This window comes from Lepus europaeus, chromosome 22 (assembly GCF_033115175.1).
Source record: "Lepus europaeus isolate LE1 chromosome 22, mLepTim1.pri, whole genome shotgun sequence".
Lineage (NCBI taxonomy): Eukaryota > Metazoa > Chordata > Mammalia > Lagomorpha > Leporidae > Lepus > Lepus europaeus.
Genome location: NC_084848.1, coordinates 14,771,854 through 14,789,334, shown reverse-complemented (window position 1 = coordinate 14,789,334; position 17,481 = coordinate 14,771,854).

Genomic DNA, 17,481 nt, shown 5'->3' with positions numbered 1-17,481 from the left:
TGGTGCCTTGATGTTAGATATAGGAACTAGATTATATAATCTCTGACCCATTTTAGTCACTAAATAAATATTGATGTAAGGGATCACAAACTTCAGTGTCAACATTATGATATCAGAAAAAATCCTAAGGAAAGAATATAAATCAAGAACATGCCAGTACACTAAGAATAAGTAAAATAATCTAAAAGATTTTCTGACATTGCTTTGTATTATTCTTCCTTATTCAATCACTCATAAATATTCGCAAGCTCCATATCATGTGCTAAGTGATGAGCTAAAGATTTCTCTAGGTTACATTCAACAACAAAAGGAGCAAAAAAGCCAGCATAATTGAAGAGGAACGGGTTAGAAGAGATTTGGCTGTATAGGACCTTGAGGACAGTAAAATGAACTTTTCTGTTTTGTTTTCATTTGTTCATTTTTGCTTTTCTAGGATATATGGGAAGCCATTGGGAAATTTCGGGTGTTAGGATGACTTGGTGAGACAGCCTTTAAGAGAAGCACATTTGCTCTTTGGCTGGCACTGACCATTGGGACAACACTATAAGCAGAGCACACAGGTAAGATCATTTTGCAGAAGGCAAATGGCAATGATGGAGGCTTGAACCAAGGGAGTGGCAATGCAGGTGGTAAGATATTGATGGATTTTAAATTTACTATTAATGTAGAGCCATCGATATTCATTGGTAACCTAAGTGTGGAGAGTAAGAGAAGGAAATGAGAGAATGAAGGAAGTCCTGAGTATTTTTTGACCTGAGTAACTGGAGAGCAAGAATTCCCTTTTACTGAGATGGAAAAGACTGCAGGAAAAGCAAGTTTCAGAGGTGAAACCAGTTTCAACGTGTTAAATTTGATACACCTATTAGTTATCCAAGTGGTGATGTCAAGAAGGCAGCTGGATATATGAGTCTGGAGTTCAAGGAAAAGGTCTGGGCTGGAGATATTAATTTGAGAGTTGTCATATAGTTGACATTTAAAGCCATGAAGCTGGATGACATCATCAGGCGGTAAGTACAGATGCAAAGCAGAGATCCAAGCCCAAGCTCTGTCTCCCCCTCCTCAATTTAACCCATGTTAACTCTTATACTACAATCTAATAGAGATAAATAAGCATTTTACACTTTGCAGTCTTTTGTGGGCCCAAAGAGAATATTTTAGTGTTTATGGATGTAAGCAATTTGGTGACACAGCGTTCTTTAGTCTAAAGCAAATGTTATAAGACTATGGCATATGGAGAAACGATGAAAGTAAGTTTGCTTATTTTAGAATAAATTTATTTTCCTGTCTCCCTTGACACACAAATGGAGAGAAGGGAGTAATATTTTTCTTAACCATTCTTAATCTCTGAAATTGTAAGCCATTAGTATTGTACTTGAATATAAAGTGGATGCTTTCTGAGTTATAGTGGTCTTTTAAGAATTGAAAAGAAAATTGTGGCAGGTTTCCACGTCTTTAATTTTTCTGTCACAAAGGTATTTTAGATCTGGAACTTGAATATGATAGCTTTCAAAAAGAAAAAATTAAATCTCGCCATCAGTACATTAAAAACTAGGTCCTTGTTTCATGTTAGTTTTAGTTGAAATTATTAACACAATATGAACATTGTCTGAATGAACTTCATTAAAGCCAGTTTTAGTCTATCTGGATGACCAAAAAAGAAAATAATTAAATTTCTTATGGAAATTAGCAATTTTCTATAATGTACAAAGGGATAAGGTATTGCCTCCTAATCTTTAAGTCAGCATAGTTGGCATTCTATTTAGCCTTAAATTTTTATTTGTATTAAGAGCATGTAATTTTAATACTCACAAAGTAGCAAAAGTTAAAAATGTGAAACCAAACCTACAAAACTAGCCAAACTACAAAAAGTCTTCTTAGTATATTAAAAATGAAAAGCATTCCTGAATTCTGAAATTTAGTATGGAAGATTTTATGTGATCTGATCAAAACTAACGGAGCAGTATCTCATTACACTATAATACCCAGAGCATGGGGTGAGGAAGAGAAACATCTATGACTCTCTCCACTCCCCCTCAATTACTTTTGTGGGATAAATGTGACTCCCAATTCTCTTGACAAAACTCCCTAGACAGAAAATGGTGTTGATCAGCAATGTTCCTTAAATCATGCATAGAACTAAAATATACTACTGGAAGGTAATGAGAGCAGAGATGAAGAGCTAACGAGATGGAGTTTTTATAGGCACAGCAATGTGAATCTGTTGAAATACGGTGACTAAGTCTATTTTGAACTTAGAAATGCATTAACTCCTCCCCAGGAACTCACAGGAGCCAGTGTGTTTACAGTAGGTGCACGCACCACCCCTCGTTTCCGTCTTGCACCAGCAACTGAGGAGGGGGAAGAGGTTGATGTGTCAACAAAGCCATCTTTCATTTCTTGAGCCTTCAAGGTTTGGGGTGTGAACTTGGACTTGTCAATCCCATCACACCTCCCTGAAGTAGAGTAAAAATATTTACTTTGTTTATATTTGATTAGCAGTCATACCTCCGCTTTGCTCACACTTCATCAGGGTCCCTTATGGATTCAGAAATGGAGGAGGGCTCAAAAACTGCCTTCCTCATGTGTGAGGTGCTCAGATCCTCAGTTAAAATGGCCTGTTGTTGATTTAAGGAGCTATTTTAAGTCAACACTGATAGGCTTGGTGGCCTTCTAACTCTCCTCTTGACCAATACTATCATATTCAGGTTTATTGCCATTTCTTTGTGTATTGGGATTTTTTTTTTTAAGAAGGAGACATGTTTTCTTTTTCTTTTATTTGTTTATTTGAAATCCAGAGTTACAGAGAGAAAGAATTCGGATTGGGGAGGGAGAACGAGAGATCAATTTTCCATCCACTGGTTTACTCCCTAGATGGCTACAATGGCCAGGACTGAGCCAGACTGAAGCCAGGAGCCAGGAGCTAAATCTGGGTCTCCCACATGGGTGGCAGGGCCCATCCACTTGGCCCATCTTCTGCTGCTTTTCCCACAGCATTAATAGGGAGCTAGATCAGAAGTGGAGCAGCCAGAACATGAACTGTGGTCCATATGGGATATTGGTGTTACAGGCAGCAGTTTTACCAGCTAAGCCACAATGCCAGTCCCAAGAGGTATGTTTTCAAATTCTATATTTTGCTAAGAATACAATTCAAATATTCAGCTGTATTTTTTGTTGTTGTTGTTATTTCTTACCAAGGTGATTTTAGAGTAAAATTATAATCCCTTTTGTAGGGCAGCTGTCTTGGTCACTTAGAGCTTCTGTGACAGAATACTGTGTACTGGGTGCTTTAAAAAAAAAAAAAATCTACGTTTCTTACAGTTCTGGAGGCTAGGAAGTCCAACAACAAGGCGTTAGCAAATCTGTCCCTGGTGGAAGCTCTCTTCCTGGTTTGTAAACTCAAGTCTTCTTCACAGGGCCTAAATCACTTGGCCATCAACTCTCTCACATCTCTTTACTTAGGGCACTAATCCCATTCATGAAAGCTCCACCCTCATGATTCAATTACCTCCCACACCCCTTTTACCACAACCTTAGGAACTAGGTAGGATTTCAACATAAAAATTTTGGGAGGACACAATCATTCAGTCCATTTCAGTGGACCATTTTGCATTATCAAAATAGGAATGACTTCAGAGTTTACAGTGGTGAGAAGAGCAGAGGCTTTAAAATGAGCCATTCTTGCTACAAATCCCACCCCCACCACAGCCTGACTCAATTCTTGACTCATGCAAAAGAAGAATTATCCCTGGACACAGTGGTGAACGTAAAGTTGGATTTATTCAGGTTGGAGCAACAAAGAGGGGGGTTCCAAGCGAGGAAGGCCCAAAGGGGCTGGTTGTAGTGGAGTTTTTCAGTACAATTTTGAAGGAATAAAAAAAAAAGCAAAAAATAAAATGTGACAATCAAGTTGGCATTCAGTTACCAAATGGGAACAGAACACATCAAAAGGCTTGATTTACAATTCTCCATCCTATCTGGCCTGCTCTAGATAAAACAAAAAACCATCCAGAAAGGTGGGATAGGTAGCTTGTTATCACAAAAACTGTGAGCTCAGGAAGAGCTCCCTTGCTATCCTCATGATAAATTTGGCAATCCGAAGGAAGGAGGGCAGGGCAGCCTGTTTGTTCTTGCTAAAGATAATGTTTTGGGGAAGGAAGCAAACATTTTACACCCCAGATTCCACTGGGATCCCCTGACTACCTATTTTCCCATTTGACTCTTCATACTGCTATTTCACCTCTCTGAGCTCAATAGCTCACTATAGTTTCACTGTTAAATAAGAAAAAGTAAATCCCCTGGAGACCATTCTGGTTCGTGCTTAATTTATGATACCTGCAAGGCAAGTTAACATAAGTATTGGTACATAATAGGTGCTTGGTACCTTTTAATTCTCTCTCTTCTAGAATCCTGGTCTAATTCCTTAAAATAATTCTTCATCTTTCACACCATATGTATCATAATGTTGAATAAGTACTTATTGAAAAATGGTCCAGGCCAGTAAATAATGTAGCCAGTTATGGTAAAAACTATCCCAAGCATTTTACATGGCTAATCTCTTTTATTGTACAAAATTCCCTCTAAAGAATATACAAACACCTCACTTTCAGAATGGGAAACTGAGGTTAAGAATATTTAAATATCATGACAAATTCATGAAGTTGGTTAGTAGGTATGTCTTTAAGGACCTTATAACGGAATACAAAATAACTCGTGCAATGCAGGGATGTCCAGATAGAACTCTGCACATTTGGGAAGTGTGCAACCCTGACCCTCAGGCTTTTGAAGCAAGCCCCACCGCCCACACACACTGTGTTTAATTTATATTCACACTGGGAGAACCTATAATGGAGATGCACTTGGAATATAAATTCATAAAAATCGAGAACATGCAGTGATTCCTTGCCTCAGTTTGGGTCATGATAAATTGGGCAGTGTGATTAAATTCATTTGTTTCTGCTAATACTAAAGCTTCTGTTGATTAACATTCATTTGATTTAACCAGTGTGGTATATTCAGCAGCATCTCACTCAATTCTATTCCCATGGGCTCTCTGAGCAGGAAAATGAAGGAGACAACAGTTCAGTCCTCGTGGGCAGTGTTGATAATCCCAGTCTCTCCATGGAGAACACCAGCCCTCATTGTGTTACTGAAAATTATAAATATAAGAAGTGTGACTCTGTAGTGCATATAAAAATAGGGATTTTCCTTTGTTCTCTTTCTTTAGATATACCCAGATATCCAGTTGGATGTTATTAGAGTTTCTGTGAGGGTATTTTCAGAAGAAATTAGCATCTGATTACTATACTGAGGAAAGCAGGTGGCCCTTGCCAATGTAGCTGGGTATTATCCAACAAATTGAAGAACAAGGGCCAAAATAGAATAAAAATGTAGAGGAAAGTTGAATTCCCTCTCTCTGACTGCTTGAGCTGAGAAACAAGTCTTTCCAGACTTTGGACTGGGATTTGCACTGCGGACTTTCTTGATTTTCAAGATTGTTGATTAATTTGATTTTTATTCTATGAGCATTCCTATGTTTTCTTCTTGCAGATGACAGATCTTGGGACTTCTCAGCATGTACAAATACAAGAGTCAGTTCTTTATAATAAATATCATTGTGTGTGTCTGTAAGAGAGATACAGAGAGAAAGAGAGATGTTATGGTCCTCTGAAGATCCCTAACATATCTTCAATAAATTTTAATAAAATTGAATGAGAAAGCCATTAAAAGAAAGAATCAAAATATCTTCTACTTTAATTATTTTATCAAGCTCCATCCTCCCCAAAACTATATTTCTTATTCTGTGTAATAATAAATGAACTATGTAGCCAATGAATGATCAACTGATGTGAAATTCTCACTGTGATTGTCTTTGGAAGACTTTGAGGACTAGACAGTGTGTACTGAATGGGTTGTGCTTCTTTGCTTCTCTAAGGACATGCCCTAAGTGGCTCTTAGAGAGAAACCTCCCAGGCCACTGGCAAACAACTGGCTTTCCCTTTGCAATGCACCAGGTGTCTAATTCACCCTGGGCCTTTACTGTTGGCCAGGTTTGCAGCACATGGCAAAAACAACTGACCGAGTGAGCTGAACTGCTACAGTGCGGATGCCATAAATTTTAGTTCGCTTTATATTTCTCTGCTTATTTTAAAATCATCACCATCTAGTTTTCAATAATAACATTTAGAATGAATCTTACTGTTAGCATGATATTCATAAAATATTTGTAAGCTTTCACAATTACAATAAAGTTAAACCTGCAAGTCACCAGATGAATAGAATCACAAGTTACTTTTAAAAAAATAGCAGTGTTTTCTAAATATCCTTCTTTACAGAGGTCAAGGGACCAGAATTTAAAATCTCAGAGAAGAACAGATACATAATCACTTGATGATTTTAATGAGGAAAATCATCAGCTGGAGAATGACAGGGAAAATGTAACAGGACCAGACTTGTCTTGACATTCTGCAACCTTTGCTAAATAAAATTATTATGCCATGTCGCATTCATCCCTCATCTCTCAGAGTTTTAAATACTTGAGACAGGATCATATTGTTTTCTTCTTGCCAAATCAGCTTTTGGATTGATTTGTTCCAATTTGCAATCAGGCACAATCATCTGATTTTTAAATGAAATGATGTCCTCAGATCCCCAGTCCTATGATGATGCCTGTTCCGAGCCCTGAATTTCACTCAAACTATAATCTTTCTAGATATGCTTCCCTTCAAATATGAAAAGATCTCATCACAGAAGCTGGGGATCCTTGTTTTGACAAAGTGAACGCAGAGAAAAATTATTCAAAACTGCAGTTCTGGTCACAGACTAAGAGTGAGAATTAAAACTTGAGTCCTGTAGAAGAGAAAGCAAGTGTCTGGAGCAGCAAGCTCTTTGTATTGCCATATGATTTACTTCTAGAGAGGCTTAAAGTCATTTCATACTTATGCTGGGTCCTGGGAGCAGATCAAGCCATTTTGAGGCTGCTAAGTAAATTTTCAGCATTTATGAAGCTTGTAGTCTAAAAAAAAAAGTAAATAATAAAAGATAGAGAAGTCCAGGGTTTTGTTGTAAGAAACTCTTATTTCCAAGTCAATGCAATGACCTTTCTGTGTCAGAAATTCCAACTTGACTTCAGGCAAACATCGTTTTCTTTCTTTTTCCTGTACAAGCTGAATTCCTAAGGTATCTGCATTGACAGACACACAGAGAGAGATAGAGAAATTTAATTTGCTAGTTCACTTCTTAATTGCCCTTCACGGCCAAGGCTCTGCCAGGCTGAAACCAGGAGCTGGGAACTCAGCCTGAGTCTCCCATATGGATGGCAGGGATCCACCTACTTCTATCATCACCTGCTGCCTCTCAGAATGTGCATCATCAGCAAGAAGCTAGAATCAGAAGTGGATCCAAGACTCAAACTCAGGCTCTCCAAGATAGTTTGTGGGTGTCCCAAGCAATGGCTTAGCCAGTGTACCAGACATTCACCACTCTAACATCTATTTTAAAGTTCTAATATAAATCTCAAAAGAGTAACCAAGAAAAACAAATTTCTTAATTTTGAATTAATATACATCATTGTACCTTTCATTATTAAGTCTATTTTCATTTTCCTCCATTTCCTTCTTCCACTTTCTCTTATTCCCACTTACACTCCATTCGTTTTCTTCATGTCCATTGCCATATAAACATAATAAGAGGGCAGTCAGGGAAAGAGGAACAGATGGATCAGCTTCATGCCACACTGGCAAGTGTGCACCTTACTTCTGCCCCTCCTTTTCTCCTTCCCTAGTTCCCTTTCATCTTTATTTCTTTAACAGAGAAGAGAGTAAGGCAAAGAGAGAAGACACACATACAAAGCAAATCTATGGATTTCACTAATTTCTTTTTTTTTTTTTTTCCGACAGGCAGAATTAGAGAGAGAGACAGAGAGAAAAGTCTTCCTTCCGTTGGTTCACCCCTAAATGGCTGCTGTGGCTGGCGCGCTGAGAGGATCTGAAGCCAGGAGTCAGGTGTTTCCTCCTGGTCTCCCATGGGGGTGCAGGGCCCAAGCATTTGGGCCATCCTCCACTGCCTTCCCAGGCCATAGCAGAGAGCTGGACTGGAAGAGGAGCAACCAGGACTAGAACCCAGTGCCCATATGGGATGCCGGCATCACAGGCGGAGATTTAACCAAGTAAGCCATGGCACCGGCTCCAGGATTTCACTATTTTCAATATCTATCAACTGTATGGTACAAAGGGGAACTGAAGAAAAAAGCAAAAAAAAAAAAAAAATTAACTTTTATTTAATAAATATAAATTTTCAAAGTACAACTTTTGGATTATAGTGGCTTTCCTCCCTCCCCCCCCCCCCAACCTTCCTCCCACCTGCAACAATCTCATCTCCCACTCCCTCTCCCTCTCCCATCCCATTCACTTCAAGATTCATTTTCGGCTGGTACCGCGGCTCACTAGGCTAATCCTCCGCCTTGTGGTGCCGGCACACGGGGTTCTTGTCCCGGTCGGGGCGCCAGATTCTGTACCAGTTGCCCCTCTTCCAGGCCAGCTCTCTGCTATGGCCCAGGAGTGCAGTGGAGGATGGCCCAAGTGCTTGGGCCCTGCACCACATGGGAGACCAGGATAAGCACCTGGCTCCTGCCATCGGATCAGCGCGGTGTGCCGGCCGCGGCGGCCATTGGAGGGTGAACCAACGGCAAAAGGAAGACCTTTCTCTCTGTCTCTCTCTCTCTCACTGTCCACTCTGCCTGTCCAAAAAAAAAAAAAAGATTCACTTTCAATTCTCTTTATAGACAGAAAATCAATTCAGTTTGTACTAAGTAAAGATTTCAACAGTTTGCACCCACACAGAAACACGAAGTGTAAAGTACTGTTTGAGTACTAGTTATACCATTAATTCACTTAGTATAACATATTAAGGACAGAGATCCTACACGGGGAGTAAGTGAACAATGACTCCTGTTGTTGATTTAACAATTGACACTGTTATTTATGGCAGTAATCACCCTAGGCTATTGTCATGAGCTGCCAAGGCTATGGAAGCCTTTTGAGTTCTCCAACTGTGATCTTATTTAGACAAGGCCATAGTCAAAGTGGAAGTAGTTCTCTCCTCCCTTCAGAGAAAGGTACCTCCTTCTTTGATGACCTGTTCTTTCCACTGGGATCTCACTCACAGAGATCTTTCATTTAGGTTTTTTTTTTTTTTTTCCAGAGTGTCTTGGCTTCCCATGCCTAAAATACTCTCATGGGCTCTTCAGCCAGATCTGAATGCCTTAAGGGCTGATTCTGAGGCCAGAGTGCTGTTTAGGACATCTGCCATTCTATGAGTCCGCTGTGTATCCTGCTTCCCATGTTGGATCATTCTCTCCCTTTTTAATTCTATCAGTTAGTATTACCAGACACTAGTCTTGTTTATGTGATCCCTTTGACTCTTAGTACTTTCATTATGATCAATTATGAACTGAAATTGATCACTTTGACTAGTGAGATGGCATTGGTACATGCCACCTTGATGGGATTGAATTGGAATCCCCAGGCACGTTTCTAATTCTACTATTTGGGGCAAATCCGATTGAGTATGTCCCAAATTGTACATCTCCTCCCTCTCTTATTCCCACTCTTATATTTAACAGAGATCACTTTTCACTTAAATTTAAACACCTAAGAATAATTGTGTGTTAATTACAGAGTTCAACCAATAGTATTAAGTAGAACAACAACAACAAAAAAATACTAAAAGGGGTAAAGTATTAAGTTGTTCATCAACAGTCAGGACAAGGGCTGATCAAGTCACTGTTTCTCACAGTGTCCATTTCACTTCAACGGGTTTCCTTTTTGGTGCTCAATTAGTTGTCACTGATTAGGGAGAACATATGATATTTGTCCCTCTGGGACTGGCTTATTTCACTCAGCATGATTAGCTTAAGATTTAGACAACTTGAAATTTAAATACTGCCACTTGCTGGATAAATCAATTCACTTTATTTACAAAATTTAAAAAAAAAACAATAGTTACCTTATTTACAAAATTTTTAAATATGTGTATTCGTTGAGGTGCTTTTTTGGTGATAAATCAAGACAGTGTTTGTAAAATTTTAAACTTTAAGTATAAAATAAAGTCTGAATTTACTCACTGAAATTACTGTAGACATTGAAAGTTGATGGTACCTTGCAATTATGATTATAATCGAATAATGTAAAGATAACTCTTTCTGAAATATATGTATTGCTTCTTATCTTGCATATATAAGGGTCTTAAGACAGTTCTTGGAAAATACATATTATGTAAACACCATGCATTGATTTCAATTTTTGTAGCAAAATAAGCATCTAAGCATCTTTTAATTCTGTTCTTTATGAACTGATTGAAGTCTCCTCGAGTATACACGTGTGTTTGTGTGTGTGTGTATGCATGTGTATCTTTTTATCATAATCTTTGAGAATCTAAACTTAATATACCAAATTTCTAATTCTTAATTTTAGCATAAACTCTAAATTAAATCTATTTCTCTAGCTGTGAGAAGAAAACTAAACCATAGTGCATTTAAATTCTAGCAATGTACTGTCTATAGCCCCAAGTGGAAATTAAGACAGGTTAACGGTAATAGGGGCATGTGTAATTAGGTGTATTTTAATCACTAAAAACTGCAATGGTTTTCTATAGCATCTTCTTGGCTTTATTACATTGCTCCATGTACAACATAAACTGCACCTGCTTCTATAAAAAATAAATCAATATTCACAAATTAAAATACAAGCATATGTTAAAGTTATTCATTTATGATCTAGTCCAAAAATTAGCTATATTCTAGGCACAAGTGCAATGGACTAATTCCCAACAAAGAATGCCAGAATCTTGCTTTAAGGAGGTGTAAATATTCTGGAACAAGTTGGACATTGTACCTATTCTAGTGTAAATGGCCAATTCAATCTGAAGATATATTAGCTGCACATTTGAACTTCTGTCATAAGGGATGATGTGATTCTGCAACCCAGAAAAAATTAGCAATGAAGATAATGTATCATAAGCAAATCTTGGTCATATTATACTCCCATTAGTGTAGAGAAGTGTCCATCTGACTGGCATGAAATATTTTAAGATAATTGTTATATTTCCTTGGCTTTATCTAAAATTATCAACAGGTCACTACATTATCGAATTGTTCTGTTTGAGTGGAAACAGTTCACCTAACATAAAAATTAACTTACATTTATTTTTCATTCAGTATAAGTTGAATATTGACTTATCCTCTCATAACTCCATGTATGGCTAGTTCATGTCAAAAAAAAAATGACTGATGGTAACCTAGTATACATTCATTCTTTCATTAATAAGTATTAGTTTCTACTACATGCTACAAATTTTTCAAAGTTCTGAGAACCCAAAAATGGAGATAGCTCAATCTTTGCCTCCAGAGAATAAAGGAACATGTAGTTACAGTATAGGCATTGTTATAGTGCATGCATAATGACATGCATGCATAAATAACTACAACACATACATAAGTTTATTAATGGTAATGTGATAAGTTCTAAAATATCAGAATGAAGAACGATGATGGTATGGAAGAGATAGTGTTTAAGCTTAGAGAAATAATGGAATGCTTTTTAGTGGCATAATCCACTGGGCAATGCATTACAATGACCTCTTTAACCAGTACTATATTTATTTCATCTTTGAAGCTATTTATAACCCTAGTACTACTATTCTTACTAACTTTATCTACTTTATTTCTTATTCATTACTTATTCATAATATATTACTTATGTATCTCCACTACTTAGTTATTATCAATAATAATAATCATGAAGTGTCCATGCTGTGACAGACATATATAACTTCTTTCCATGTATCATCTATCTAATTCATGGATATCCATGAGATGATGACCATGACTCTATTTCAAGAGTAAAAATTATAGAAATTAAATAATTCTTGCAGCATCACTACTCAGGAGGGGGAAGGCCAGGATTCAAAACCTGGTCAATCTGACTCCAAAATCTAGAATCTTAAAGTCAAAGGTATGTAACCTCCCACTGTATATCCATGGATATTACTTACCTGTTCTGACTCACTAACTAAATTGGTAACTCCATTTAATTTCAAATTTTCATATTAACCCATAGCCAAATATTCAAGAGCTTCAGTCTACCAATGGCAGGTTTCAAGACCACTACGAATTTCGAAAGCATTGCATGTTCACATTCAACATGCTGCTGGTGGTTCACATTCACATTTGCTCACTACCATTTCAATGAAGATCTTCCCATATGGCATACGGTTTTGATTAACTAGGAACTAAAAGAGTGACTTTTAAGGGACAATCTGCAGCTCTATTATGTACTGGAACTCTAATGGAAAGTCCAATGCTAACAAAATAATTTCCTTAATTAAATGGGCCACAAGATATTCCAGCTTCAAGAGTAGCAAAAGAAAAACTAGCACACAAGCATTTGTAATTAAATCAAGAGTCTGATTTTGCCTTGTGCTCAAAGGATTAATTTTGTTACTAAAAAGGCATTTAAATTTAGTGAGACAAAAGAAACAACCTGAAAGTAGGGTTAAATATTAAAATCTCTCTCTAGCATATCCTAGTTTTTATTGTGTTGGCCTTGCGAGTTTCTTAAATGAAAGAAATAATGCAATTCTTCTAAAATGCAAAAGAAGAAAAAGCTTAGAAAAGTAATCATTTACATTTAAAGTATATGTAATGAACAGAGGATCTTTATGACTATTAATGTCAGTCTGTTTGGTACTTTCCAAATTGATGATGGCTTCAGCTGTTTAATCCTCAATTTGCTCATATGTAAAATGGGTGCAATTATTTCTACCTTGACAGATTCACCAGGCTGCCATAAGAATTAAACTAGAGCCCGGCATTGTGGCTCAATAGGCTAATCCTCCTCCTTGCGGCGCTGGCACACCGGGTTCTAGTCCCAGTCGGGGCACAGGATTCTGTCCCGGTTGCCCCTCTTCCAGGCCAGCTCTCTGCTGTGGCCCGGGAGAGCAGTGGAGGATGGCCCAAGTGCTTGGGCCCTGCACCCCATGGGAGACCAGGATGTGCACCTGGCTCTTGCCTTCGGATAAGCTCAATGCGCCGGCCAAGGCAGCCATTGGAAGGTGAAACGGCAAAGGAAGACCTTTCTCTCTGTCTCTCTCTCTCTCACTGTCCACTCTGCCTGTAAAAAATAAATAAATAAATAAACTAGAACTATTATTGTAAGATGTTTGGAAACAATAAGAAATTGACATAAAATTCAAGTTATCTGTACTTTCTTATTGTTCCAGTAACTCCCCGGATATTTAGCCTTAGAAGGAAAATATTATTGTAAATTTTAACCTTACTTGAAATTTCTTAAGCAGAAATGAATATACATTTTGCCATATCATACCTTCATCCTTTTCCACATCAAATATCCCTATTTCTTTCTTTTGCTCTATACTGAAATAAGGTTTAATGTGTACCATACTTCTCAAGGATACTTTCTGTTTTTATTTTCCCAACAGTCCTCTCATAATTTAACTTTTTGTATATTTAATTTATATTAAAAGATTAAATATATCATCATGAACTTTGTTGTAAAAACAAACAACAACAAAACAGCTGTTTCTTCACCTTATTTCATTCAGTCCTGCTTCCTAAAAACAATCACTTTTATTCTTTTCTGGTTTATTGATTTCTCACTCCAAATTTTTTTATGTATTTATTTGAAAGTCAGAGTTACAGAGAGAGAGAAGGAGAAGCAGAGAGAGAGAGAGAGGTCTTCCATCCCATGGTTCACTCCCCAACTGGCCATAATAGCCAGAGATGTGTCGATCCACATCCAGGAGCCAGGAGATTCTTCCTGGTCTCCCACGTAGGTGCAGGGGCCCAAGGACTTGGGCCATTCTCTACTACTTTCCCAGGCCATAGCAGAGAGCTGGATTGGAAGTGGAGCAACCAGCACTCAAACCAGCACCCAGATGCCAGCACTGTAGGCTTTACCTGCTATGCCACAGGTGCTGGCCCCTCTAAATATTTCAATAATGCGGTTATATTTCTGCTTCTTGACTTTCAGCTTTAATTTTCATCTGCTGGCTTGCATTAAGGAATGCAAAGTTTATAAATCTTCTCCAGATATCCTGTTGCACTCCACCCCAAATCTTGGACATACATCTTCACTGGTCCAGCATATTTTCCAAAACTTCCACTATAACTTGCTTGGATAAATAGTGTTGATAGTATTATATAAATGTTATTAAAAATGATGCAAGGTGGTTAATAAAATTACTTTTCTTTACTAAGCAGTGTGTTTTATTTTTGGTCCCTGGTGTTATATAATATTTTATTTTATAATAATGCTTAGTTTTCATTGTACTTGCCAGTACACTCTCCCATTTCAAACAGGATCCTTTGGACATAGCCAAACAAATCAAGGATTCTACAAAATCTTCTGGAATAAATTCTGCCTTAAGTTTCCTGACTTTATTTCATCAGCACTAGCTAAACAGTTACTGAGATTCCCTTTGCACCTACATCTTTTTTGCATTATCTCTCTTCTTTCTTGTACCCTATATATTTTAACATTTTCTTAGCCTAATTTCTTGGTGCTGGTAGACAAATTTTGCTGTAACCTTTTAAGAGAAGGTACCTAGCAGAGAATTTTCAGGTCCTGAATAATGAGAATGTATTTAATTCTTCTCATAGGGTGCATTGATTGCTTGGCTGGGTATAGATGCAGATAAGATATCAACCTTTTGTTGAAGCCTACAGCATTGATGTCTAAAAATCAATTGGAACATAATTATCATTTCTGTATGTATGATATTTGTATTATTCTTTCTTTTCTCCCTGGAAGTGTGGCATTTCATTATAATGCTGTGACTCAATATGCAGCTTGTGGGGGCTGGTGCTGTGGTGCAGCAGGTTAAAACTCTGGCCTGAGGCACCAGCATCCCATATGGGTGCTGGTTATAGTCCCAGCTGCTCCTCTTCCAATCCAGCTTTCTGCTATGGCCTGGGATAGCAGTAGAAGATGGCCCAAGTCCTTGGGTCCCTGTACCCATGTAGGAGACCCAAAAGAATCTCCTGGCTCCTGGCTTTGGATTGGTGCAGCTCCAGCTGTTACAGCAATCTGGGGAATGAACCTTTGGATGGAAGACCTCTCTCTCTGTCTCGACCTCTCTCTGTAATTCTTTCAAATAAAGAAATAAATCTTAAAAACAAAACAAAAACAAAAAAAATGCAGCTTGTGCCAGACACCAAGTGAACATGTTAATCTCAGAATACTTGTACTTTAGCTTTGAATTATCATTTCTATGATGATTTCCCATCCTATTTTCTATTTTTCCTATCAATACTCTAATTTTTGGATGTTGGGCTCCCTAGACTGGGTGTTTCATTTTCTTTTAATTCTTCAGTAATTGACATTATTAGGTCTCTTTCCTGTATTTTCTGAGATATTTCTTTAGCTTACATGATCAGACTTTAAACAAGTCTGTTTTTGTGCTGACATTATCCCCAATTCTACTGTTGTGGGAAGGGTTGCCATGAAAATTAGCCAGTTCTCTCCTATTGATTGTGTTTGTAGATGTGGATCTCCCACTGAAGGGCAGGTGTTCCAGTAAGTACATTCTGCTTGGTAAGTTACTACATCCCATCTGCTTCCCAGCACCCAAAATACTGTGACTGTTGCTCCTCTGTCATCCTCTCTGACCTTGTGCATTTATTCCTTTTCAAAATGAATCCCTTTTAAAATAATTTTAATGAAATGCCATGATGGAAGCTAAGCACGTTTTTAATCCATCAAATTTTCGCTGGACGTGACCAGCAGTGTATGAATCATTCATGTCATACCGTCATTTAAAGCATTCTAGGGACCCTCATTGCCTGAACTGCAGAATGAAATCCATACTGCTTAGCATTGCATGAAATGTTCTTCAAAACCAGGGTCTGGTTTCCTGGCCCATTATCTCTCCAACGATTTCCACTCAATAAGGCTAACTTGGAGATGCAGTAAACACTCTGTCACTCCCCACACATCCAGTTGTTAACCGTGCTTCTTCTGTGAGCATCTCTTGACTTCCCTTCCTATTTCCCAATGTAAAACCAAACATACAGTGATTTGTTTCTGTGTTGTTAACATGACAGGCAAAATCTGTCATATTAATTTCCTTGATATCATATTATATAAAAATTAACTACACATCCATCTATCAGCCACTGCCTCTTCCTCACTCTGTCTTTCATCCTTGGTGAGCTACAATTTAGGTCCCCAGGCTTTTAATGTTTGTATTAAATTCTCTCAACACAGTGTGTAATAGAGCTGTATATTTCCTGAACATCTGTGCATTATGCTGTATTATTCTGTAGGCGTGGATTTTTTTAGGAAGCTGGACAAATATTTGATTTTGAATTGTGCATTTTGTTATTATAAAATATGCATTATTTAATTATATGTATTATATAATTAAGCACACATTGTAGAATATGTACAGTGCTAAACCTCTAAGAGCAGTTAACCTTCTTGTGATATTTTCACTTAAGAGTAGAAATAGCAGCAAATATTTCAAATACAATAAAAATGAATAGCTTCTTCATATTGTTTCAATGTATCTCTCATACACAAGCACATGTAGACACACACACACACATATGCACACATGATTTATTATTTCTGTTATTCCCAGTCAGCCTGGCATTGTACAGAAACAGAAAGAGCACTTAACTTGAAACCAAATACATAACAGTTGTGAGTCTGTGACTAAGCTCCCACATCCGTAAAACAGTGAAATTAATATTGATTTCATTAGTATTGAAGGCTAAGGAAGTTAAGTTATGGCCTGATGCTCTTCCACTTTGCTGTAAATTCTGTGATGATAAGGACTGAGTCAAATTTATTCTCTTCTAGAACCACAGCTTCTAGTGATCTCTTAATAAATATCCATTGCATGGATAAAGGAGTGGATGAACTAACACATTACACATTAGTTCCAAGTATGGAAAAAAGAAGAATAATTACACATTTATTTTCTAAGCTTTTTAGTAATATTTCTTCCTACCTAAACTCATTACTTTCTATAATTTTCCCTATCCTCCCTCCATATTTCTTCCCCTCAGTCATTTCTTTTTTTCTTTTTTATGTCTTCTCCCTTCTTACTTCTCATTCTCTCTCCCACTCCCACTTCCTTCCTCCTTTCTTTTCCCCCTTCTATCCTGATAATTCTTCTCCTCCAATTATTCCCACTAAATAAATTAACTGGTTTACAAAAATCTAATAAAATAATGAAATATCATAGATATTGTTCCAGGAGGGAAAAACAGAAATGCTAGACATGGAAGTTATTCCTTACCAATGTCATAATATTAGCCAGACTTTAATAATTATTTCCAGATACTAGATGCGATGTCCATGGTTCTATGCCCTGACAAATTTTATCTCATTGTATTTGTGCTCTCTGATTATATTTCTCTGATTGTATTTTTGATTATATGTCAATAAAAATATTTTCTTT